This window comes from Rhinolophus sinicus, linkage group LG07 (assembly GCF_036562045.2).
Source record: "Rhinolophus sinicus isolate RSC01 linkage group LG07, ASM3656204v1, whole genome shotgun sequence".
NCBI lineage: Eukaryota > Metazoa > Chordata > Mammalia > Chiroptera > Rhinolophidae > Rhinolophus > Rhinolophus sinicus.
In genome coordinates, this window is record NC_133757.1 from 9,193,400 (window position 1) to 9,219,443 (window position 26,044).

Consider the following 26,044-nt stretch of genomic DNA (forward strand, 5'->3'; position numbering starts at 1 on the left):
AAACCCAGGTAATTCCGACTTCTATACTTTTCGTCTTAACCTCTACCCTATACTATAATCTTTTTTGACAATTAATCTAATCAGAGCTAATCTTCTAACCTAAGCACTAAAAATCTCCAACAAAAATTAACTATGCCAAAGAATACTGTGTAGGAAAATGGTAACCCCCCATAGCATTGCTACCTCAGAAAACTATCAAAATTAACATTCATGCACATTAACACATCATCAAACCAAGCTGTTATTCATACCATTCCAGGGATATTGTCACATACATCTCAACAAAGAGTCCTTAGTGGCACAGGCTGCAGAGAATCTAATCTGCTTTCAATAGTAGCCCAAATATCATGGAGACAGCTGGAGGCTCTCCAGTTCAATTGTGTGTTAGCACTTAGTGTTCAGCTGTCACTTCATCACCATTAGTTATGACTGAGCTCTTTAATGAAGTGCACAGAAGGTTCTCTTTACCATTTGCATTTACCATCAAACCATGCTATTGTATAGCACGGCACATTCAGGTTTCAGTAAGATGTGTGCCTTTAGCTGTGAGGAGGGCAGGTTTTGCTACGCCTGCTTCTCATCAGACAAGACAGGGATGTCTTATCTCCAGAAATGGAGAAACGATGCTTGCTTTGCTAAAACTCACACTTTGCTTGGAGTGTCTCACTTTGTGCAGATGTCCAGTGATTATGAGTTAAGGCATAAGTCCTGAGAACAGAGAAGGAGATCAGCATAATCAGGAAGGAGAGAAAGATGGAGCAGACACTTGCCTTGCAGAGAGTGGAGTGCTTTGAAAGGACGCTGGCCTGGGAGAGGTGTCATAACCTCACACTACTGCTCATCATTTCCATTGGCTGTGCTGGAATCTTGCAGGAGCCTGGAAGGCACAGAAACAGGGGACCAAGAAATACAAAAATGTGTTGTTTGGGTTAAATTGGTAGGACAGCAAAGAGACAGACGATAAGTGGCAGGAAGGAAATAGTTCCAGTTCCCCACAGGTTAGAGAACCAAGACAGGGTATCAGAGAACAAATGTCAGTTACCAGCATGGAGGAGACCTGCCTCTTTTCTGGGAATCCATCTGGTCCAAAAACCTTCGCTTATTTCCCAGGACTGGCTGACCTAGATCTGCAGCCAAATAAACCTGCTGAAGTGAGGAGTCTGGGAGACGTAAAATGTGACCTTATACTGAGATTATTTCACAGTTGCTGCCTCCTTCTGGTGTTACTGTCGTCCCAGGGACCCTTAAACTCCGCCCTCCCCAGCACATTAGATTATGCACATTGGCTGTGTACAATGACCTAATTAACTGGAGAACTATTCAGTACTTTACTTCTCTACATGCCTGCTGCACACAGCCTAGAACCAATTTTTAACCTGAGATAAAGACCATTTTCATTATGATTCACCTGAAATAACTAGCGAGGGTTTGCCAATTACCACCTAATGGAAATTCAGGACTCACAGAGGCTGACTGTGGGTTACAAAAAAAAGAAAAAAACTTCCTTTAAAAAAAAAAAAAAGGAAATAAATGAAATCAAAACACTAGACCATCAAAAAGAAGTTGTGATGGTTAGTTTTATGTGTCAGCTTGACTGGCCACGGGGTGCCCAGATTACACATTATTTCTGGGTGGGTCTGTGAAGGTATTTCCAGATGAAATTAGCACCTGAATTGGTGGACTCAGTAAAAGTAAATTGCCCTCCACGGTGTGGGTGGGCATCCAACCCACGGAGGGCAGGTATAGAACAGAGGAGAAGGAAACTGCCCCTTTTCTTCTGCCTCCTGTTGACCTGGGATGTTTCAACTCATCTTTTCCTGCCCTCAGACTAGGATTTATACCACAGGCTTTCCTGGGTCCCCACCTTGCAGATAGCAGATCATGGGACCTCTCAGCCTCCATAATCTGTATATAAATATATATATATATAATGAGGAATTGGCTCATGAGATTATGAAATAATATTATATATAATAATATAAATAATCATGAATAATATAAATGTAACTATATATATATACACACACACACACACACACACACACACACACACACACATATAAGATTTGTTCTGTTTCTCTGGAGAACTCTAATACGAAGCCAAAATTTTGCCTGCGTCTTCATATTATTCACTCAATTTTTTGCCAAAGCTGTGTCTATAGTATCATATCCAACGATTTCTATGGGAATATTTTCATGCTTAAGATAGACCATTGCAGTCCCTGGAATGTAAATGGGAATAAAAATGAAATAGGTCCTGCCTATTACAGTATCCAGAATTTTCCATAAGGCCACTCTGTTGTGCCTGCCAAGGTCACAGTTCCTTGCCAACCCCAAATCAGACACCAGGCCTAACTGCCTTTGTGCAACACACACAGAGATGGATTGTCAGCAGCCAGGTAAACTGAAGAAATGAGGAAAATTACTAACTTCATAGACGCAAATATTAGGAAACAAATAAAAATGTATACTTAATGTGGGAGGAGAGAACATTGAACTAAACAATTGCATTTAGCTTTATTATAGAAAGTAGGGAGAATATGATCAATGTATAAGGAAATAGATAGATAATTCCAATACACATTAAGCTCCAGATTGCACAGAGATTATGTTTCAAATCAGACTTCCATTGCTACAGTGCCTGCTAAGAGATGCATTAGGGAAAGCCATTAAAAACTACTGTTTAATTGCAAGGTGACCATAATTCTCTGAGCTAACGTAAAGCCACAGATGCAATTCCATGTTTAACACAGTAATGAAATCTTAAATACCGTGAAGCAAAATAACTGCTTGTCTCACATGCACTTTTTCGAAATGTGTTTTTGTCTCCAACTCCTGCCCTTTCAACCCCAACATCTGACTCCTTGGCCATCTGCCCCCAGCACCCTTCTGGACAAGAGCCAGCAAAAGTCATGACCATTGCTGATTTCCTAGTGCAGCAAGTCCTACCTGAAAAGCGACGTTCCAAGGGCCCTTCCTGGAAGTGGAGAAAATAAGGATGGAGAGAGCTCTTTCCAAAATGTAGCTCTGAGATCCAAAATGTAAACCCTCTCCAGGCTTAGTTATAAACCTCTTTTCCTAGAACGATGAAAACTGTACTATCTTCAGGCATCTCAGGGACTTGGAGACTTCAGAAAATGAGAGCTCTCCAGAGGTCAAGTACAGCAAAAATCTCCTTACTCTTGCAGCAATCATTCCACAATTTACGCTATTATAAATAGTCCACGGACAATCTGTCCAGCCTGCTCAAGTGACATGTGTTCGGCATTTGGGCGTCTTTGCCACAGTAATTCAAGGAGGGTTGCAATGCAATCATACAACATGAGCAAATCAGAAGCAGAAAAATCGAGGCTGGCAGCCCTAGAAGGTCAAAAGGAAACCAAATCATGCAACATGCATTTAGAGAAGATTGGTCGACATGGAATTTAGAGTCCAGCTAGACGGGACCCCTCCAACTTCTGGATGAAGCCTTGCAGTAAGTAGCTCGGAGAGGGCTCCTGATGACTGTTATACTTCAAGAAAACATCACTGGCCCTCTTAACATATACGCCTGCTGCTTCTCTAGAACATGTGGCTTATGTGAGCACCAAAAAGTTCTCCTTTCCATATGACACCCGTGCTTAAATCACTGCTGACCATACTCTGTGTTCCTACTACATTTTGTAAGATACGCATTAGCTGTCCAATGGGGAGAGCCTATAGGGTCTATCCTATGTGCTGAGAGAGGTATTGGATACGCAGATATTTTAGGCATGACAATGTTCTTTCAAATTTGGTCAACACAAATATTATATTTTTGACTGCTGCAGCTCTAAGTTTAAGTGTGTCATTTGCCTGGCCTGACAGTTTGTCTGCTCTTCTTCCAAATGCAACTGATCAGAGCTTCTTACTTTGGTGCTCTGTAATTGGTTGGGATAGACCTCAGTAATTTTAAGTACCTGCTTTGCCTCTTGGTGTAGAAAAACTGAAACTGCTCAAGAGCTCTAAACAGTCCTGCATTCACTGTGCTGCCTACATCCCTAGGAGGAGAAATGGCATCTCTGCTCCCCATTTGACTCAAATCAGGGATACATCCCAAGCCTGACCGCCCCACGCGCTCCTGTCTCACACTTCACACGTACAGTCTGCTTAATGACAAGCGGAGCTGTCCACTTAAAGGGTTTAAGTGGCTTGTTTACACTCACCCTTTTGGGGAAATGAGTCAGTGTTTTGCTTAAGAGCCAATCTCATCTCAAGAAACCCACTTTTTTCTCCCTTGAATGTGGAGTAAATGTTTCTCTTGGATTCTGATTGAATTCAGACTATTATCCGTGGAATACCAACCAAGTTTGGAGCAGAATGTTTAAGAGACATATGGAAAGCATCCAAAAGAAAGTAATGAAAATAAATAAAGGGATGCAAAAGGAAGACTGATAAACAAATAAATGAACTGAGACAAAATGACTAAGAAGGAACTCCTTACACTACCCTAATGCAAAAATGTGAAGTGCTTATAAACATACATTTACATAAATCACTGAGTGTCTATTCAGAAGCCTTTTTGTCCCAGGCCCATAACACCATTGTCATCAGTCTTAAAGATGTATTGGATCCTCCTGAGTTTATAAGAATGTACCAAACACGTTAGTGGTTTTAGGGCAATGTTACTATAATTCTTAAGAAGTTCAAAATTTAGGACTTATCACAAACTATGACCAAGTTAAAATAAGGTCTTAACATCAAACTATGACTGGTGAGTGAAGACCCTAAGAACAACAGAGGAAAGATGGCAACCTTCATATTCCAAAATTAATCACTAAAATATACACATTAACTAGTTGATGTGTGCTGTGTGTCAGCTCTATACAAGGGGCTATACAGTCACCTTGAGTTGTTATTTTCATTTGTAAAAATTATCCAAACATCCCCCATCTTGATACTGCCCGTTTAAGGTAGTAACTAGCACAGGGCCTGGCATATAGTGAGGTTCAATAAATATCTTTTGAGTAAATAAGATGGCGCATGAGTGACACACATCTTATTGGGAGATGATGATAGATAGATAAATAGATAGACAGACATACATTAAAATAGACATTATAGATAGAGATAGAGGTAGACATAGAGATAGAGATAGAGACAGAGGTAGAGATAGAGATAGAGATAGAGACAGAGATAGAGACAGAGATAGAGATAGAGATAGAGATAGAGGTAGAGACAGAGGTAGAGACAGAGATACAGATAGAGACACAGAGATACGGCTATAGGTGATTATAGCGTTGCCACAATGCAAATTTTAGAATGAGAATCAGATTATTCTTACCAAATAATAAAATTGCACGCCGTTAAATACTTTGTTCAGAAGTTTCTACAGCATTTGCCCTTATTCCTAGCATTTTATTTTTCAAAGCCATCTGCAGCCACTATTTAGACCAAAGCTATTTTAAACTCAATAAGTGGACTCCCAGTTAGATGTGACAAAAGAAAGGCATTTTGTACTTTACACCTCACCTTAAAACCTACCAAAACTTATTTTTAAAAAAAGAACAAAGAAGAAAACTCCACTGTCAATGAAATCAGGCAATGGCCATAACCCCAAAACACAAAATTGGAAGAATAGCTACCAAATGCTGTAAACAGTAGGACAAGATGAAGCAGGACTCAGAGTTATACATAACACTGAAAATAACCTTCAAATACTAGAGTATAAATAAACACATTTTCAATTTTTTTTTTTTTTTTTTAAAGCTGAGGAGACTCATCACCAGCGTACCTGCATTGCAAGAAAGGGTAAAGAATGTTCTTCAGACTGCAGAGAAATTAACATTGACGTACAAAAAGAAATGAAGCATACCAGCAAAGGTAAATATGTGGATAAGTATAAAAGACTGGGTTTTTCTTCTGATTCCTTGAAAGTCCTAAAAAGCTGGTTTAAAGCAAAAATTGTAACATTGTAAATTGTAGATTATAATTATAAAAAAGTAAAATATATGACAAGTATAGCACAAAGGAAAGGGTGTGGGTAAATGGAATTAAACGGTTCTGAAGTTCTTACATTTGTTAGGTGGAAAGGGTGAAGCAGAAAGTGCAAAGTGTCAGGTATAAAATGTGAAAACTGAAGTATGAAGCGGAATAATATTAACTCCAAGATTTTAATAAGTTAAAGATGTAGATTGTTGGCACCAGGAGCTACCACTGAAAATATAATAATAAAATATGTAGCCAAGGAGTTAATACAGAAAATAAAATAGAATACTAAAAAATATTTTATTTATCCCCTAAAAAAGGCAAGAAAGGAGTAACTGAGGAACAGACACCAGAAATTACAAATAGTGAACAAATAGCAATATTATTAATTATTATAAATGTAAAGATAAAGATACAAATTGGCAGTATAGGGATGGAAAATAAAATATTGTGCAAATAATAAGAAAGCTTGAGTGCCTATATAATTATCAAATAATTTAAATGTTAAGAAATGAAATATCATAGGATGTGAAGAGAAATATTTCATAGTGACAAAAGCATTATTTCATAAGAAAGACCTACAATTTTAAAAATACAATGTCTGACAATTAAGTTCATGAACTTTGCAACGATGTTGCTAATCTTTTTTTGATATCAGAGGGATTATTCATTATGAATTTGTACCAACTGGACAAACAGTTAACCAAGTTTACTATCTGGAAGTGCTGAAAAAGCTATGTGAAAAAGTTAGACGACCTGAACTTTTCGCCAACAATTCATGGCTCTTGCATCACGACAATGCACCAGCTCACACGGCACTGTCTGTGAGGGAGTTTTTAGCCAGTAAACAAATAACTGTATTGGAACACCCTCCCTACTCACCTGATCTGACCCCAAATGTCTTCTTTCTTTACCCGAAGATAAAGGAAATATTGAAAGGAAGACATTTGGATGACATTCAGGACATCAAGGGTAATACGACGACCGCTCTGATGGCCATTCCAGAAAAAGAGTTCCAAAATTGCTTTGAAGGGTGGACCAGGTGCTGGTGTTGGTGCATAGCTTCCCAAGGGGAGTACTTGGAAGGTGACTATAGTGATATTCAGCAATGAGGTATGTAGCACTTTTTCCAGGATGAGTTCTTGAACTTAATTGTCCTACCTCATATGTCGGGAAATCTGTAGAGTGAGTAGCCCCCAAAACATGAGTTCACCTCCCTTCAGTGCCCTGTCTTCAAAGGTCTTACAACCATGGAGGAACAAGAGATTATTGTGACAACTGGCAAATCCTTTGGGAAGAAAAAAAAAATCAAGGCATATCCCTACCTTTCATCAACACATATTCCGGTGGATTAATAACTCAAAGGTCTGAAATGAAACCACTAAAAGTAATTAGAAAAAAAATCAAGATTGCAGTGTTAGCATTTTAGAATGAGAAAGCCCTTTCTCAAGCTAAACAGGAAAGGTGAAACTAAGCACACATTGATACAACGGACCCGGTAAAAAAAATTAACAATTTTATATGCAAAAATAAAAATCCTCGAGATTAAAACATAAAAAGCAAACTGGGAAAAATCCTTGCACTCTATATGACAAAGAGCTACTGCCCTTAGTATATAAGAGGCTCTTCAAACCCAATAATAAAAAGATAAGCACCTTTTAGAAAAACAGTGAGCAAACGACAGGAAAGGTAATTCTTCTACTATTCAACAAATATTTGAGCTCCTATATTTGAGCAATCTTTTAGGAGGAGGAGGAGATACAGAACAAGCAAAGCAGATGAAAATCTCAATCTGCATGAGCTGATCTTCTGGTAAATGAAGAATAAATCGAGTGAAGAAAACAAAAACAAAGCCTTAACAATTAAGGGAATGCAAATTAAAACAACAATGAGTTCCTGCTTCCCTTGGTGAAGATTTAAAAGACTGTGTAGAAGGCAGTTCAGCAGCATATTTTCAAAGCTTGAAAGACTGCACACTTGTTTCCCAGAGATTCTTCTTTTACGAATTTGCCCTAAGGATATCTGTATGGATGCAGGTACAAGGGTGTACGCATACATTGCAGCCTGATTCGTACTAATGAAAAACTGAAAATAACCCAAACATCCACTAACAAGATGTTGATTCAATAAATTACAGAACATCTATAAAATGAAATACTATGCGGGCATTAAAAAAAAATCATAGCATTAACCAAGTATGTCCACAACACTTGGTTAAATAGAAAGAACAGTTTTCAAAAGTGTGTATAGTGTATGATACATGCTATGTTTAAACACCTTTAAGCATAAAAAAGAATCCTGGGTGACTATACATCAAAATATTATATTAACAGCAGATATCTTTGGGTGGAGAGTCTAGGGCTGTTTCTCTAAATACACTGCTATAGGTTCTAAAATGTTTGCCATAAACATGTTTATTTTTATTGTCAGAAGAATGCTACAACTATTTGCATCGGAATTTTTTTAAAGCTTGAAAAAAAGATGAACAATGGCCAGCAGCATACACATTCCTGGAAGAATTGTGCTCAGAGCAGTAAAGAGTCTACTAGTATTTAATTTAAAACACTCAGAAGTCCCACCTCTCTCTCCTCTTTAAGGCAGGCAACAGAGGTCTTTGCCAGGACCCATTCATAGGAAAGGCCAGCCTCAGGGACCAAGAAAACCAGACTTTGGGGACAACAGGAAAGACTGTGCTCTAAACAAGATTTCGAACTGGAAGGAGAAAGTACTCGAGGGACCCAGCCAGTCAAGTTAAGTGAATACATAGCACCTGTGAAAACAGCGCTCCACTCTCAGCCATTAAATATTCACTACACGGACCATAAAGGCCCAAGTAATTGTAATTAGAAGTGCTCTTTACCCATGGCACTCAATTTTTAATATGTAAAATCCAGTTCTAAATCCCATTTATGAAAACCTGTTACAACTAAATTACAAATCTCACAGTGGTCCATGAAGAAGCTATGCTTTCAGCCTCTTTAACCTGCAAGCAAGGAAATTAATTAGTTTTATTTCAAACTCAGTTAACTTTTTGTCACTGGCAGTAACATTTTTACCACACCAGGAGTCGTTGGGGTTATCAGTGTTTCTTCCCAGTCTCTTCCCACTTCCATTTTTCATTAAAATAAAGCCCTTTTATCTCCAAAAATATGCATATCATTTTCATAACGAATGTCTTTTTAAAAATAGCTCTCTGACACACCTCATTAACAATGTAAATTCATAGGTCAAGTACATATCATTAGCAAGTGAACCACTCTCTTTTTGAAAAGCATCTGCACTCAAACAGTTTAATTCAAAGATGGCTTTTATTTTCCCAAAAGGTGCTGCTTTGCTTGGTAACATGCTTGATAGGCTGCGGCAAAGGAGAATTATTAGACAGCAACATGAACTTTAAAAGTTGGGAGGAATGCCACAGGGATGGTTTCAAACCCATTTCCATCCATTTTAAGCTATATGGTCTTTTCATGGCGGTCCCATTGTGCTTCGCTACTGAGAGAGGTAGTCCCACCTGCACGTGACACCTGCACTAGAAGTGGAAGGAGTCAGAGCTTCCCCTCTTCCCACAGGTAACTCAAGAGCAGATTCTGTTGGGTGGACCAGGGTAAACCAAGCTGATACTTGAACGGGCCTGATGTCCTCCTTACCAGCTCTCGCCTCCGGCTTCATTAACTCCGAGACACCAAGGGGATGCAGATTGGAGCTGGAAGACCTGGTTCCTGGTCTTTGCTGTGAGATGTGTTTGAGGGTGTGATCCTGTCCTTTGGGCTTCGGTTTCCCCATCTGTACAATAGGGAGATTGGAACCAGATGCAATCTGGGATTTTTCTACCTACAATGTATGGGAATTCCAAAGCTATGCCTAAGATTTCTGCAAATTTCCAGAGTGGTGGGAATTGGGGGTCACATTCTTGGGGTCACCTCTGACTCAGAGCTTCTGCACCAGATCTACCCAAATGGGGATTTCGAAAAGCATCCCGGTGGTTCTGCCCGCTGGTGAAGAATAGAACCACTGCAAGAGAGAACCACTGTGGCCTCTCTGAGCTCTGGCAGCATGAGCTTGGTTTCCTCTTGATGTACTGAAATTACCTCCCAAAATGAACTGGAAAAAAAAAAATTTGTCACCATGACCCAGATTCAAAACTATCCTCTTGAGAGAAGATGAAAGAACAAGGAAAAGACCTTCCAGCCAGCATCATATGCAGAAACAAAGGTGGCCTGAATCCATGTCACATAGCAGAGGCTTTGGGAATTGGTTTCCCTAAGTGGTCTGCAGGACATGACAGAGAAAATAACCCTGTAAATGCCTCGGTGGCTGTCACAACCAGTCGCCCTAATTCAGACCATCCCAGCAGTTCTTCCTTTGTCTGGCGTGACTTCAGTTTGCAACTAGTGATCAGAATGTTTCCCGGAATTGGCTCTCCTGCCCAATCCAGGGCCTCGGTTTTACACAAATCTTGCCCTACAGAGACCCCCAGTGTTAAAACCTTGAAAAACTACCCTGGTGTCTAACATCACAAAGTCTGGAAAAGAGGAACAGACACAGGCTACTGAGTTCATCTGAAGACACTGTCCTCTCTGTCCTTCCTTGGAAAAACAGCAGAGTCCTGGATGGAAATCGGCCCTAGGCTCAACCAAGGACCCACAAGGAAACAGCACTCTCCAAAAAGAATCATTCCAGGAAGGTTTATTTACAAAGGTACTACTTACAAAGGTGTTGCTAAGGCAACCAAAAGGGATAGTGTAATGAATAGCAGCTGAAATATTACAACCCCAAACCCAAAGGACAAAGGAGAGAGAACCATAACTGGAACATATTTTTTATATATGCTAATATATTATATATTATGTATCTTATATATAATCTTATTATATAATGTACAATATATAAAATATAACATATTATCATTACTATATATCACTATAATATAAATATTTAATTATGTAATTTGCAACTTAATAATATAATTATATTACAATATCATACATAATATGATATATATTCCATTTATAAGAGATAGCGATATGGAGACAGAGATAGATACAGATACAGATATAGACACAGGTATCAATATAGATAATTTTTGCTCAAAACACGTTCCCCCTATTGGGTAGTAACATTGAAACCATGGTGCTGCCTGGTATTACCCCATCACCAATACCCACGGCAACAAATATCACAGTTTAGTTATTTCAGGTTCAACCCAGAGATTCCAACCTCAAACGTAAATATTTAGGACATAAGAAGCCACAGCACATATTCCATGTTAAACCCTTACTGACTGATTAGTTTCCTGGCTTTGTTTACTAGTTAAGCATCAATATAAGAAAGTGCAAAACTATAGAGACTTACTGGAACGCTGTGAGCAACATGGCTTGTCAATAGTCACATCCAAAGGAGCACCTTGATAGAATCTTCAAAGCAAAGCCACAGTAACTACCTGCCCATTTATTGTTGGAGTATGTTGGAGAGTTTGCCCAGACTAGCTGCACATAAAGCCATCTGTGGATCCCCCTTACTTCTTACCTAAAGACTTTTGAGTTGTCATGATGATGCTGTTGAATCCATGACTTTAAAAGACACAATTTTTTTTTAATTAAAGCTTATTGGGGTGACAATTGTTAGTAAAGTTACATAAATTTCAGGTATACAATACTGTATTACATCCTCTATAAATCCCATTTTGTGTTCACCACCCACAGTCAGTTCTCCTTCCATCACCATATATTTGATCCCCCTTACCCTCATCCCCCACCTCCCACCCCCTTACCCTCTGGTAGCCACTAAACTATTGTCTGGGTCTATGAGTTTTTGTTTCTCATTTATTTGTCTTGTTCTTTTGTTGTTTTTGGTTTATATACCACATATCAGTGAAATCATATGGTTGTCTACTTTTTCTGTCTGACTTATTTCGCTTAGCATTGTAATTTCAAGATCCATCCGTGTTGTCACAAATGGTCCTATTTCATCTTTTCTTACCGCTGAATAGTATTCCATTGTGTATATATACCATAATTAAAAGACACAAATTTAAAAGACACAAATATCTTACCCTTCCATGCCATTCTCTATCTATATTTAAACTACCTAGAAAAGTGCCAAAAATCCCATTTCCAGACCAAACCCTCTAATGACCTTCAGATCCAAATATTTAACTGACTGCTAGAACTTTCCACCTCACAATGTCTGAAACCAAATTCCAACTCCATCCCTCCCCTTCCTGCTCCTGTGTTCCCAGTCTGAGAAAGACAGCAATATCACTTGGCCACCAAATTACACCCTTACCCACACACATCCAAATGGTAGCCAAACCACTCAATTTTATTTCTCAAAATAAAATCCTGCCGTCCTCTCTTCTCCTCTCCCACTCTGCTAACTCAAGGTCTCACAAACTCACCTGGAAACTTTCCATAACAATCACCATAGCCACCATTTTATTAAGCTTTTTATAAGGTTTTCACCCATTGTCTCTCATTTAACAATTACAACAATATTATGAGGAAAGAATATTGTTATCCCCATTTTACAGAATAGAAAACTGAGACATAGGAAGGCCAACGTCCCAGAGCTGGTAACTGGCAGAGGTAGAACTTGAACCCAGTTGGCCTAATTCTAAAGTCTACACTCTCAACCACTGACACGGCCTCCCACATTTAAACCCAGGACAAAGGACTGGCAGCCCTCACACCACACCTCTCAGGAGGGATCTGAGATTGGAAAAGGAGAAGCATAGTGAAGGCAAGATTTTAGGTTTGTACTCTCAAAACTATTGTGTAAGTTTTTACAATAATAATTTATTCATCTTTGACTTGTACAATTTTAAAATATTAAACTTTAAAATTTCTTAGCACTTACTTTATCCCATTGCACTAGAAAACAAAGTTGATTACGCTGCTCTGTGGCCACCTTCCCGCCGTCAATGCGCTGCAATAGACATGGGCCTGGTTACGTGCTCACTGTCTCCTCAAGGGCAGGAGCACATCTTGCTCACCTGGACACACCCAGGAACCCCTCAAAGACTAGGTGTCTAGTGGGGCTCCCTAAACACATGTGCAATGTAGGTCTGGTCCTATCAATAAGTGGTAGCTTTATACAGTTAATGGCTCATCAAGCCAAAAGTACCGTGTTTCCCTGAAAACAAGACCTAGCCAGGCAATCAGCTCTAATGCACCTTTTGGAGCAAAAATTAATATAAAACCTGGTCTTATTTTACTATAATATAAGATGGGGTCTAATATAATATAACATAACATAACATAGCATAGCATAGCATAGCATAGCATAGCATAGCATAGCATAGCATAACATAACATAACACTGGTCTTATATTAATTTTTGCTCCAAAAGACACATTAGAGCTGACTGTGTGGCTAGGTCTTATTTTCCGGGAAACACGGTATGTTCTGGGGGGCACTCATGGCTCCCCAGAACAGTCATGTGATTAGACATCGCTAATAATAACACCCTCTTTTTTAAAATTTATTTCTTTTTTTTTAGATAGAGTTGGTATACAATCTTATATTGGCTATATTAGTTTCAGGTGTACAATACAGTTATTGGCCATTTCTTTATTTTATAGTGATCATCCCACTAATTCTAGGAATCAATAACATCATCTTTTATGTTCAAAAGTAAACTCATTTGAATAATAGCTTCTATGGTCAGGCCACCGGTCCTGAGCACAGGTTCTTGTTACCTGGTCCACAAGGTAACCAGGTGTCACTCCTTGGGACACCTGTTTAAGCCTGGTCTCTAGGTACAGCAGTCCAACCTGATCACGGAACAAGCCAAGTTCCAAGTCACTATTTAATCTGAAAGCTAGATTCTAGGTTTCCAAGTCACACTCTACACCCAGGCCACTAAGAACTGTGGCTTCAGTGGTCAATTTCCGTGAAGGCCAAGAGGTAGCTGAAGCTTTCGGTTCCAATGGCAGAGTCAGTCCAGGTGTCCAGGCACTGACCAGGGTAACTGAACAAGAACCACTAAGAAATGAATCCCTCCCACAGTTCTATTTTAAATTTCTGCTGCCTTATTTAAGCTTCTCTTCTGTCCATTTGCAAAAAAAAAAAAAAAGTTATATGATAATTTATAATAAAAGATATATATTACACAAGCACAATTAAAAACAAAATCAAAAATCATATAGCCACATGAAAGATGGGGGAAATATTCCCCAAGAAGCTTAATATAAAATGATTAATGCCTTGAGTATGAATGAAATTTAGCTTTGAGAAGTGAGAGGGCGTTCTTATGATGGCACTTCCTAAAATGCCACTTGGGTCCATCTAATGCTGATAATGAGGGGGGAGGTACATGACAAAGCCCTTTTGATTGGCGAGCTGCTCTCAGGAAACAGGAGGGTCATTCTGCCTTGTGATGTGTGACTTGTAGTCCCACATCAGCCTCTGCAGGAGCCCCACAGCCCAGGCTGGTGGCGGCAGCCATTGGAACCTGTCATCAGTAGAAAGGTTCCCATTAGAAATTCTTGCAAATGTTAAGGCTGAGCTTCTACTCCACTAACCATACAAATTTCACTGTCTAGCAGTTCTCTCTCCATGGATGATAGACATCGAAGTTCAACTCGAACAGGATTTCTCATTAGCCCTTTCTTTCGACACCCTTTGGTTTGGGTAATTACGAGTCAAAAGCAGGTCCAGGCCTTCCTTGATACATGTGCAAAGGGGTTGTGAGGGCAGGTGGCTGAGTTTCAAGGTGTCTCACACCTTCCCAACCTCTGAAGCTCCTCAAGAAGGTTTACACATCGATTCAATCATAAACATTTATTAAGTCGTTACCAGCAGCCTGGGGTGATGCTAGCAAACTTACTTTATTTACTCATATCCAGCCTCACTCCACAAAGGATTTGAAACAGGCTTACAATACAATACCAAATACAACATATGGTAAAATAGAAAAAATATGAAGTTAAAAAAAAAAAGCCAAACCAGAGAAAATATAAATTAGAACAGAAGATCCAGGCCAGAGGAGGCAATCAAAAAATGAGTATACTGCAGCCATGAGCCCTGCAGGAGATCTAACTCGAGATACAGATTTTTCTGTGAGCTCTAGCAAAGAAAATGAAGAAACATGATGCATTTTCATCTAGGATGCAGGAGTTAGCATGCAAATATATCCTACTTAGTACAGTCAGTTTGCATACCATAAACATGTGTCTACATGCATAGGTGTATGTGCATACATATACAGAGCCTGCCTGGAGTTAAAAACACAGCATCATCACAAAAATAGAAGTGGGCTGTCCTGCAAAGATCCCCTCCCTTCGGGACAATGATTCTCAACCCTGACTATGCATCAAACTCCCGGAAGCTTTGAACAAAGGCCAGGGCCCAGGCTCTGCCCGCAGAGCCTGATTCAGTCAGTGTGGCATGGGGCCCAGCATGAGTAATTTTTAAGAGCTCCCAGGTGATTCTAAGACGTAGCCAGGGTTGAAAACCACAGATTTAAGACAATCCCTAAAGAATCCTAAATTAGAATTTTAAAAGAAACTTGGAAATTCCACCATCTTCCTTAGTTTCCAAAAACCTAATGACCTCTGCTGCCTGACACATCTAAAATAATCTAGAAGCACCTACTGTTTGCTTGGCTTGGTACAGTGTTCCCATCAGACACCCTCCCCCTTCCCCGGTCACTGCCTAACTCTGGCCTGGCCAGCAGATGACGTCATCCCCTCACCTCCTGTACAAAGCTTTTTCCTTAACCTCTGGGCTTGGTTGGGGGTTCATTCTCTGCGGCCCCCACCAGAACCCATGCCCCCTCCATTTTCCTTCCCGCACCAGGCTGGGATTGGTTCATTATGTCTCTCACATTCAACTGTAAGTTACCCAAGGACATGGTCTCAGCCTGCCTTACTCACCATCCTAACCCTAGAACCTTCCTGGGAGCAGTGCACGTAACAGAAGCTTAATAAATACTTGTTGGATTAATTAATTTTGACTCCTAAACTCTCCTTCTCCACAAGAGAAACTGATCACAATATTGTTAACGAAATACAACACAAGCAACCTACTGCAAATCTCCAAGCAGGCACAGCTCTGCCAAGGAGGGAGTAGAGAAAAATAATGCTCAAGTCAGTGCTTTTTTAAAAAGCAATTACTAGACACTTTTCCCATAATGAGAAATCTGAGTATCTTTAAAAAGTGAAACCATTAAGAGAATAAAAAGACAAACCAGAGCCTGGGAGACAGTATTGCAAAACACATATCTTATAAAGGACCAGTATCCAAAATATACAAAGAACTCTTAAATGCAACAACAAGAAAACAAAAATAAACAATTAAAAAACGGGCAAAAGCTGTGGACACCTCACTAAAGAAGACATACAGGTGGCAAATAAGCGTATGAAAAGATGCCCCACGTCATACGTCATCAGGGAGGTGCAAATTAAAACAACCATGAGACACCACTACACACCTATTAGAATGGCCAGATGCTGGCGAGGGTGTGGAACAGGAACTCTCATTCATTGCAACATGGTACAGACAGTGGAAGACAGTTTCTTACACAACTAAATATACTCTTAACATACAATCTAGTAATCTTGCTCCTTGGTATTTACCCAAATAAGTTAAACACTTATGCACATACACACACACACACATGCACACACACACACCTGCAGTTGAATATCTGTAGCAGCCTAATTCATAATTGCCAATAATTGGAAGCAATAAAGATATCCTTCAGTAGGTGAATAAACAAATTGTGATACATGCAGACAATGGAATATTATTCAGTGATAAAAAGAAATGATCTGTCAAGACGCAGAGGAACCTCGAAATGTGTGTTGCTAAGGCAAAGAAGCCCGTCTGAAATTCTACGTGCTGTGTGAGTCTAACTATGTGACATTCTGGCAAAGGCAAGACTATAGAGACAGTAAACAGATGAGTGGTTGCCAGGGGTTCGGGAGGAGGAAGGAGGGATGAAAAGGTGGAGCACAGGGAATTTTTAAGGCAGTGAAACTATTCAGTAAGATACGGTGATAGCAGACATGGGTCATTTTACATTCGTCAAAACCCATAGGACTACAAAGCGAAGAATAAGCCCTAATGTAAACTATGGACTTTAGTTAATAATATCAATATTAGTCCACCAATTGTAACAAATGTACCACAATGATACAAGATATTAATAACAGGGGAAATAGCGGGGGGGGGGGAAGGGTGCGGGGGGGGCAGGGGGGTAATATGGGGACTTTGTATTCTAGCTCATTTATTTCCCTATCAATCTAAAACTTCTCTAAAAATTAGTCTATTAATTATTTTTTAAGAAGTCGGGCCAAGTAGTTCTGCTTTCAAAGGCCCTCACACATAGAGCTAGACTCTTCCCAGGACACCACATATACCCCACGACTAGACCACCGTGCTGGAGGAAATTACTAGGAGACCAGGTGGAAGGGGTTTATATTAGGGTGTCCTTCTCTTACTTCAATAATTAAACCCTCCTGGGAGGGGTCTCCGTGGAACCAGGTTGGACGAATTCCATAGGTTTGCAGGATGGAGACTGATGTTGGGCCTAGAAGCATCGGGGAGACTGAGGCCGGACACTTGGAAGACCTGCCATCCCAGGGGCAACAAATTCAAGCTCTTTATTGCTCAACATTTTTTTTATTTTTCTAATCTACCCAAGAGTTCCTTTTATGACTACGGTATGACTCTTCTTGTTTCTGTTACCCAGAGAAAGAACTTTCTGGACCCCTCAAAATAGCAGCATACTGGTTAGGAACATGGGTCTTGGAGACAAAGAAACTTGAGTCTGAAACGTGAGTCCAGTAACTGCCATTTCCTAGCTATGTAACCATGTAGAAATTACTTCACTACCTCGTCTCTAAGATGGAATAATCATGGTACCTCCAGATGAGGGAAATGAGATAATGCGTGTAAGGAACTGGCACAGCAAGAGCTTAGAAGCAATAGCATGATAAACGGTAGCTATTATATGTATTATTCCAAATCCCACACTTATTCCACAATGCCATGAGGACTCTCTGCAGCTGACAGATGGTAATGATTAATGCCGGAACACAAAGCCATTATGCAATCTGATGCCATCACTTCTGTCCCATAGCAAATGAATCCCATACGATGTTAACTTCAGCCCATCACGTCTAAGGTAACCCAAACTGTACTTCTCAAACTCTACACTTTCTAACTCCCACCTGGCATAGCTACACCAAATTTTTCTTTCCACTTATACCTCGTAGGAGCCAACACAATCCACTTGAAAAAAAATCAATGAATTTGCATAATGTAGAAAGTGTACCAATAAAAGACATTACAGTAATCTCATCAAATGTTATGAGAAGGGTCCAGGCAAAATTACAGAGCATGTAAATTTGTTCTCAACGTTTCCCAGGTTTCAGGGGCCATCCCACTCTCACCAGAGCGCTCGCCAAGCTAGATGCCCTGATGAGGTGGTAGTTGATAAATATTTAAGACACTGGGCTTCCTGGGGATATCTGCTCATAAGTTGGGCATTCTTAAGAACCAAAGGAGCCCTGGAATTTAAAGGACTATATCTAGACCCTCTAGCTATGACTTGGGAGAAATTCGGGTCAGGACAACCTTCCTGGTATCCTTTCCATCCTGCCAACAAGATTGTACGTGTAAGGGCAATCTGTAAAACTTTACCAAAATGACCTCAAAGCCAGGCCAACATGCTATGTTCACAGAAAATTCATTCCAGAATCATAACATTGAAAATCTTCCCAAGATGTCATCTCATTAGTTCTCAGCTTTTGATTGAGATTTCTCCTAAGCTCTCTGACCCCATGGCTGATGAACTGACTCCAGAAGTTATGTGGAGACTTGATTAGGCCTACAGGTGTTTCAGATCTATCTGGAGACCCTCCAAAGCAACGAGAATAGCAGAGGAGGTACACTTAACTTCATTCTTGCTGGTGCTCAGCCAGAAAGAGAGTTGCCATACAAAACATTAATGAAAAGTAGTTCCAGATTGGGAAAAGGTACATAATGTTTCAGCTGTTAATTTTCGTCACCAACCCAGCAAAGCAGAGTGAAATGGCAAACCTTTCTCTGCCAGTCACGTCAAAGTGGCTCAGTTGCCAGGCTAACCAATTGGAACATAGGGCCACGTTTTATTGTCCCTGGCCTTATCCATTAATAATAGCAGGAGGACAATAATTCAACATAATTACAGAAGTGAAAGGTAGTAATTAGCTGTACAAATTAGCCATTAAGTGGTTCAGAAATTTCAAAGTGAGAAGATGACCTTTTCACTTCTCACCTGGCAGTGACAAATTGCGTTCTGATTTGAGGAGAAAATAAAGCACTCCAGCACAGTATGGATTTTCCTCACCTTCCAATGGGAATTGGGCCAAGTTAATTAAAAATATGGTAGGACGTATGAATTTCAGGATGTTCCGTGGTGGCTGTCTCATCTGCCTACCTGGAAAGGTCACCTTCCTCTCCAGTCCATCCTTACCACCTTCTCTCTACATTATGAGAAGGAAAACACTTTATTTAATTCACTGATGATCTAATAAGCTTGTGTTATGACATTTCCCACTCTTATTAAAAATTATTGGCTGAACACCCACATGTTGGGTGTTCAGTAATTTCTCTAACAGACAATTTCACTTCATAATACACATGGCCCTGTAGTTCTACTCTTGGATATTCTCCCTCTGAAAACATTGCCAGGTTATTCTTGCCATCTCACCTGCTGAGCAAAACTACAGATTCCACTTTAAGGAGTTAACCATGCCACTCACCTCTATTGATAAAGTAACATGAAGTCATGCTTAAAAACGCCTTCAATTTCTCCTTCTCTTGGCTCTAGAATTGCATGTCCTTTCTGTATGACAAAGCCTCGTTCGTCACCTGCTCTTGATACAATTGCAATCTGGGATATTTCTTTACAAGTCAAGGTATGAAAAGCTTTCCATGCATTTCATGTTGAGGCGCAGGATCTTGACGAGAGAAAACACCAAGCCATGGGGTTGGCATGGAGACAAAGGTGATTATCTCTTTCACACAAAGCAGCAAATGAACATAGCCACTCACATTATATCTGTTTGGCTTCTACCTACAGTTAGAGCAGAATTCAGCATCACTGAATTTGGAGGCAAAAAGGATCTGAGATGTAACTTAAGTCAAACCCCCTTGCTTGTGAGTGAGGAGACGAGAGCTCACGGTAGACCTGGGCTTTGCCCATCACCATGCAGCTAACTGGGGACAGAGCCAGTCTGGATCCCAGGTCATCACCTGGTTCTGTGTCCAGTGCTCTCTGTGACCGAACACCTGCTGTTCTTTCAAAGGTCTCCCCTCCCCCAAGCTGGAGATACAATGCAACACTCATTATTTGCAGATTACATATTTGCAAATTCCCCTACTTGCTAAAATGTATTTGTAAACCCCAAATCAATACTCACAGGCTTTCACGATCATTCCTTCAACCCTTGCACTCTAGCCGGATCTGCGTGCCAACGCACAAGACCTCCTCACACAGGAATTCCTGTCCTCTTAAGCACATCCAAGCTAACTGTGTAAGAAAACCATGTTCTGAAATTCATAGGGACCCTAGTTTAGTCCAAAGTAGAAATTCCCTCCCCAGCTCAGGGCAGAAACTGGTGTCCCCTGCATGGTGTTCATTTTTTGGCTGGAAGAGTTATAAAATGAGATTTCCCATAAAAGTAGGAATTTCCACTTTCTCTTGAAAGATTTCAAGATCTGACTACCCTGGGGAAAGCACGGTGGGGTTGTCATGACCAGGCCTGAAGGGGCACCTCTCACATCCACTCAAATTCCAGGGCTGGCACTCAGCCAGGGTGTCACACACACCCCTTCCTCAGAGGCTGGGGAATGCCAGGAGGAGAGGAAAACCCCTAAGCTGTGTGATGGTCCATTACGTCTAAGTCTATTCCTTCCTAGTATCTGGGCATTTTGAAGACAGGGAGAGTAGCTTTGTAACCTCTCACAGTACCTGACAGTGTGGCTAAATAAATATTCCTTCAATGGTCAATAAAACAGTCCCTGGAACATGTGCCCTTTTCAGACACTTCCATTCCAGTAAACAACAGAGAACGCGTTACTTAAACCTGTCTCTTGCTGTTGCAAGAGCCAACTTAGTGGGAAATAGAAGGAACCATTAACATCCAGAGAGCTCCAAGTATAACCAGATTCTTGCTCTTGGGGAACCCTTGTATTTCTTAAGCCAAAGCAAAATTATGAAACATTGTCACCGACATGCTGCAAAAACACACAGGGGACAGCAATGCTAGTGATTTTCTGTTGAGCATCAGGAAAAACAGGTCAGGAAAACTTCCCGAAGGGCAGAAAAATGCTCCCAGTTGACGACAAGGAAGAGCAGAGACAAACAGGTCCAGAACATAAAGTGTCACGTCTCAAACCAACACACTCTATTTTATACAATTAAAACTCAGCGTGAAAACGGAAGGGAAAGGGAAAAGCAATTTTCTTGTAAATCACGAAGTCTTGGAGGAGATGAAGTATTTCACAATAACGTTTCAAATAATGTCCCGGGAAGTAAAAATAATTTATGAAATGGAAATTAAAGAAAGAAAAAAAGGAAACAAATGCCCCAAAGCAGACACTGTCTGCAGGGCTTTACAGTTCAGCAACTGTATGCTGACAAACAGCTGATGATAAATGCCTTATAAGCATATCAGTGTTTATAATGGGAACACGTGTTGTCACATCATTCCTAGCACACACATGAGACAGGAAGGACTAAGAAATATATCCATTCGACACATGGTTGGTGCGTGCCCAGGCGCATGGGAGATTGTATTCGTTTTCTATTGCTGCTATAATAAATGACCATAAATGTAGTGACACAATTTCTTATCTTACAGTCCTGCGTATCAGAAGTCCAGCACATGTCTCCCACAGCCACGGTCAAATTGTCAGCAGGCTGCACTTGTGCCTGGAGGCTGTAGGGGGAGGACTGCTTTTCTAGCCTGTGGGGCCATCCACATTCCTTGGCTCACAGCCCCATTCCTCCACCTGCAAAACCAGCAACAGCAGACCGAGTTCTTCTCACACTACCATCTCCACGATTTCCTTTTCTGCCGCCCTCTTCTCCTTTGAAAGACCCTTCTGGATCGGGCCTACCTGGATATTCCAGGAAAGTCTCCTAGGACAGCAGAGGAGCAACCTAATTTCGTTTTCAACCTTAATTCACTTCTGCCATGTGCTATAGACTGAATGTGAATCCCCCAGAATTCACATGTTGAAATCATAACACTCAATGTGATGGTATTTAGCGGTGGGGCCTTTGGGAGGTGATTAGGTCATATGAATGGAGCCCCAATGAATGGGATTCGTGCCCTTATAAGAGGACACCAGAGACCTCTCTTGCCCCTTCCACCATGTGAGGACACGGTGAGAAGTTGGCAGTCTGCAACCCAGAAGCCAGCCCTCACCAGGATCCGACGGGGCAGCAAGCACCCTGACCTCGGACTTCCAGCCTCCAGAAATGTGAGAAATAAATGTTGCTTTAGCAACCCAGTGTAGGTGGTGTTATTGTTTCAACAGTCTGAAGTCATTAAGACACATTTAACCCAACATAGTCACAGGTACTAGACATTAAGACTCGGACATCTGGGGGGCAGGGGGCTGTTATTCTGCCAACCACAGAAGTTATGCTAAATGAGCCACAAAACTTGCTCTTATGACTTTTATAATCAAGTAAAGGAAATATAGTCCCTAATAATAATAATAGTTGCTAATGGTTACTGAGCACCAGGCTCTGTTCCATGCAGAGTGTGTATTAACTAAGGGGTTAGCATGCTACAGCCCACCATCCTTTTTTGTAAATAAAGTTTTATTGGAACACAGCCATGCCCATTCATTTATGTATTGTCTCTGGCTGCGTTCTCCCTAGAAGAGCACTGAGTATTTGTGACAGAAACCATATGACCCACAAGCCTAAAATACTCACTATCTGACCCTTTACAAAAAAAAAAAAAAAGTTTGCCAGATCCATGGATTAGCTCAGTAAATAACCCTGTGAGGTCAGTACTCTTATTATGATCCCATTTTACAGATCAGAAACCTGAAGCCCAGAAAGGTAAAGTAACTTGCCTCAACTCACACAGCTGCCAAGCAACAGAGCCAGAATTTGAATGTCTCTTAATAACACTTCTCCAAAATAACCATACACTAAAGCCCCATGGATACATGCCAGTGCTGACAAAGTTTGGAGGCAATGAATGAAGCACTCATTTATCAGGCCTCGTCTATGTGCTAGCACTGTTCTAGGAACTCGGTGAACACTCTCATCGGAATCCTGCATCGGGGTTGTTATCCTCATTTTAGAGATATGGAAACTGAGCTTTGAGGTCCCAGAGCCGCTCGTGGCAGAGGCAGGGTTCAGGCCCAGGTCAGTCTGACTCCAGAGTGTTTGCTCCTCCTGGGAACTCAAGGAAGGCTGCCTGGCTGGTTAGGTTTGAGAATGGACTTTTGACATGCAGAGCTGGGGACCGAGAATACAGTGTTCCAGAGAAATGGACAGAAAGAGGAAAAAAAGAAAAAAAAATCACTAGTACGTTTGGTGAACAGTGAGGAAGCTGGTTTGGCTGGTTAGAGATGAGAACCTAAATAAGGGACCGGTGCGAGTTTGGATTGCAGCGAGGAGAGAGCCCAATTATGTAGGGTCTTGAATGCCACACTAGGGAGTGTAATTTTATTCTGAGAAAAGAAAAGCTGTCCAAGCTGGAATTTATTTGTCCGTGTCTGGGAAAAGGTGTTGATGGTGTGGAAGGACTAGAAAGAAAAGAACATGAACATTGCCTTAAGGAGGAATGATCGGATGGTCAGATGAAAAAAAGGGCAGAAAATGATGGTCAGACAGGTCTTTGAGCGGAAGGCGGCCTGAACAGGGTGGTGTCGTGGATAGAAAGGAGATGGGAGAGAAAACTGGTTGTGGAGAGTAGACAACAGATAGATAGTTATTTTGGTTTGGGTCTTGCTGTGTGAAGGGTGCCAGCATTAGCCCCAGGTGGGTATACCCAGTAGAGAGCCAGAAATGCAGAAATAGAGCTCAAAGGACATCCCTCTGTTCGAAAGAAAGGTCAGTGTGTGGAGATGAGGATGGAAACCCTAGAACTGGATGATAGTTCTGGTGCAATACTCATCCTCTATGATCTCTACAAAGACACAGATTCGATGGGTCCTCGCCAGCATCTCAGAAATGGAGACCACTGACTCACACGTTGAAAACAATTGACAGAAAGGCCAAGACACTTACCCAAGGTCCCCAACGAAGTCCATGTGCACTTGTGAGTGAAATCAAGTCTCCTCCTCCACCCCTCCTTTCCCTAGATTCCACTCTGACACTCTCCCCTGACTAGTCCTTCCCCCTGGAAGCAAAGTTCAGTCCTTGCAATTAGCTGGGGCAATTCCAGAACCAGATATATCCTACATAGAAGATGAGCTTCGCTACCAACAGCAGCTCCCCTGGGTCTGAGCCTCACCAGCCCCTCCCCCACGAGACCGTTGCAGCCGGCCAGCCCCTGCTCCACTAAGAAACGGTGATCAAAAATGCCGATACGTCCGAGGAGCTGGGACTCAGTGGAGTGAGGCCAAGAGTCTCTTTGTCACTTTGTGTTCTGTCCTTTCATTTGTGCCAGAATTTCCAAATCAGCTCCTGGGGGTCAGTGGGGTAGACTGAGCATCTGAGAGCTGATGGAATAACAGGGTGCTGTAATGTGTGTGCTGGTGATACTCAGTGCTTTAGATCATGCACTGGTCTTTCAATAAAGGTGTGTTTTTTTAAGAAGATCATAAAATTCTTAAGGGAAGATATCAATCTGGCATTGATCAGTTGGTAAGCTAGTCTCTGTTGCCTTGAATTTAACAAGATTAAAAGTTTTACACCAAGTACAAGATTTTGTATTTGTATTCCCTTGGGTTCTTTTTTAAAAATGTCCTTCATTTATACTAGTAATAAGAACATATGTTCTAAATAATTCCCATATGGACGACTGATTAGAAACAGCCAACCAGCAAAATAGCATGACAGTGCCTTCAAAACAGGTTGACTTAGGACAAAGACTTCAAGGGGGAAAAGAATTTTCAAAGGAAATTCTGTTACATGCAAGCAGTCAGAAAGATTTATGAGCCCGCGCCTTCTGCATTTAACAGATGACACGTATTTCTTCAAAGTGAACTAGCTCATTTTAGACAAAACTAAGTGAGAGGAGGGATTGAGTTCAACTCAAATGAAATATTTTGATGACCAAAGTGTGCCGGCGGACGAAACATGAATGTATCCATTTCATTGGCCCAGCAATCACCTGGCCTAGTCCCTCGAATCAAAATAGACAAATGTGTTCACCACCCAGAGTCACTTCCCTTTCCCTCACCATATATTTGAATGCAATATATAGATGATGTATTATAGAAATGTACACTTGGAACCTATATGATTTTACAAACCAATGCCATGCCAATAAATTTAACTTAAAAACCTAGAACGAATGGATTGGACTGTGACAGCAGCTCCCTAACAGTCGGAGCTGTCCAGAGATTAAGGGAGCCTCCTGGGAGCTGGAGAATTCCCTGTCGCAGGAGGTGTTCGGGCTCATCAAAATTGCTCTGAGGACAATTCAAAACTGAGAGGAAAGCTAGACCTGGTAACTTTGGAGAGTCTTGTATTATAGCCCCCCCCTCTGATTCTAAGGAGAAAGGGGTCCTAAATGGTGGCTCTCAAAGTTATTTTGATCTATGACCACTTGTTAAGAAATCTATGCCCGGGAGGCTGGATGGCTCAGTTGGTTAGAGCACGAGCTCTGAACAACAGGGTTGCTAGTTCGATTCTCACATGGGAAGGTGGGCTGTGCCCCCTGCAACTAAAGATTGAAAACGGCGACTGGACTTGGAGCTGAGCTGCGCCCTCCACAACTAGATTGAAGGACAACGACTTGGAGCTGATGGGCCCTGGAGAAACACACTGTTCCCCAATACAATATTCCCCAACAAAAAATTAAAAAGAAAGAAATCTATCCTCCTCTAGGAATTCAACAGTACAATTTTAGAAAGAGATGTAGTCATTCATCCAACAACATGGGCTGAAAACGTACTACCTTCCAGGCACC